The sequence below is a fragment of the Lycium barbarum genome, chromosome 5 (assembly GCF_019175385.1).
Source record: "Lycium barbarum isolate Lr01 chromosome 5, ASM1917538v2, whole genome shotgun sequence".
Classification (NCBI taxonomy): domain Eukaryota; kingdom Viridiplantae; phylum Streptophyta; class Magnoliopsida; order Solanales; family Solanaceae; genus Lycium; species Lycium barbarum.
The window spans coordinates 61,343,439-61,345,692 of NC_083341.1; the positions used below are offsets into that span (position 1 = coordinate 61,343,439).

A 2,254-nucleotide genomic window follows, 5' to 3' on the forward strand; every position below is an offset into this window, starting at 1 on the left:
ATATCACGTGTATCAGTATTATATAAATCAATAAATGACATACATGTAACATGAATACATCATACATTGACATACAAGTGATGGTGTATGTCACATCTATATCATTGTATTTCATGTGTATATTTACATGTAGATAATGTTATACGAAACATACAAGTAGACATGGAGAGACGAAGTTGATGAAGACATGAGAGAGATCTCATGTTTCCAACAAACGGGGATTGGGATGGAAACAATGACAACTAGAGTTTCTGGGAAAGAGAGATCTCCATAATCCCTATTTAATTGGAGGTTGTATATGTTTTGTAAAAATTTAGTTGTTATGTTTTAAAATTGAATAGTATTGTTAATTTAGTGTAAATTTGAATTTTATTTCGTATATGCCTGTAAATCTTTCAATTCGGATTAGTCAAAGTCCTAAAATGAGTATCAAACACATAATTGGAAACCAAATAAAAAATCATTTCAGTATTTCAAATAGTGAAGTCGTTATTTGTGAATAACAGTTTGGTCAAGTTCAAGTGAAATATTAGTTGTACTTAAGGTGATTGAAACAATTGTTTGAAGGTGCGTTTCAAATTAAAAAAATTAAATTTTTTAAGTAGGCGTTTGGACAATATTTGGTTAAACTTGAACAAAAAAGTAATTTTAGTTGAAAATGAAAAAAGAATATTCAAAGTTGAAAATGATAGTAAAGGAGATCCAAAGATTAATGAAGGGAAAGTTAGTGAAGGTGGAGCACATTTGCAGAGAAGGCAATGGACTAGCAAATTTTTTGGCTAACTTTGTTTTTGATTTTGCAGGTACACAGCAGTTCACTAGTTTCCAAGAATTACCAACAACTGCTAGAAGAATTTTCAACTCAAATAATTCTCAGATACCATATCTGAGAATCAGACATACATCAAATATACAGCAGCAAACATGAGGAGGGAAAGAAAATTTGCACCTGCAGAGTTTCTGTAGCTGCTGTTCGATATTGCCATACATGTGATTCTGTTGCTGAGCTGATTTAGTACAGATTTGGAAGTTGTTTGCATGGGTGGTATTAGTGTGATATCATGCTCATTCCCATGCAGAGAGTTTTCAACTGTATTAGTTTCAAATTACAACGGGAATGGGATATATAACACAAGTTATACTTGCCGAATTGCACAAGCTGAAACTAGCAGGAAATGTGACTTGAAAACTATTTTGGAGGCCTGAATTATATTAAATTAGATCTTGTTCCATACCACTTGGTGAGAGCTTGGAGGAGTGATAGATGGAAGAAAGCCAAGGCACCATGTATTTCAAATTACTTTTGTCATTGCTGTTTTTAGCTTATTTTTAGTTGTTGCTGTTAGCTTCTTTTCCCTTTTTGGCTTTCATACTCTCCTTTTTTTGGAGTAGTACTCTTGTACAGTTTTTGCTTTTAATAAATTCCCATCACTATGTGATGGTTAAGTTAAAAATAAATAAATTCAAAGTTGACGCAAATTTTACACGGAAAAAAAGTTGAAAATTTGTGAACGAAAACTATTATTTCACTTGAAACACTTTCCAAATATATGTTTTAATAATTCCCTAGTATTTCAAATAATGATGAAGATCAGTGTTTAAACAAGTATTTTAACGATGTTGAACTTCGATAAATATTGAAATATTGTTTATGGATAAATACAGGATAACTCCTCTCACAAATCATCAACTTTCATTTAAAAATAAAATAAAAATAAGAGTGAATCTCATGCCAAACACAACTTTCACAAATTTGTTTGCTTTTAAGCTTTAAATACTCTGCTTTCAACGTCAACTTAAATTTTTCCAAATGCATACTACGTCTTATGAACATTGTCTTTAATATATTCTGTTTCTGATGTTGCTTAATTCAACAAATACAAATATGATTTTATATTGTAAACTATTAAGCAGCTTGGGGATGTAGCTCAAGTGGTAGAGCGCTCGCTTTGCATGCGAGAGGCACGGGGTTTGATACCCCGCATCTCCATCCATTTTATAAAACTAATTTGTCGAATATTTTTGTTCAATTAAATAAACGGAAAAGGGTCAAAATTACCCCTGAACTTTGAAAAATAGTTCATTTATACCCTTCGTTATACTTTAGGGCCAATTATATCCTTATAGTTATACTATGGGGTTAATTATACCCTTATGACTAACGGCTGCCACCTGGCATCATCCCAACCCTTCAAAATTATTTTACCCTCAAATAATTTTTTACCCACTAAAATAACTCAACCCGACCCGATTT

At 31.8% G+C, this 2,254-nt stretch overlaps 1 non-coding gene across 1 annotated transcript; it reads left to right on the forward strand.

The window, feature by feature from the left end:
* The first annotated feature begins 1,917 nt into the window (after window positions 1-1,917).
* Window positions 1,918-1,990, forward strand: TRNAA-UGC (transfer RNA alanine (anticodon UGC)). The gene has a single exon. It is a non-coding gene; the product is annotated as a tRNA-Ala (tRNA).
* The last annotated feature ends 264 nt before the right edge of the window (window positions 1,991-2,254 follow it).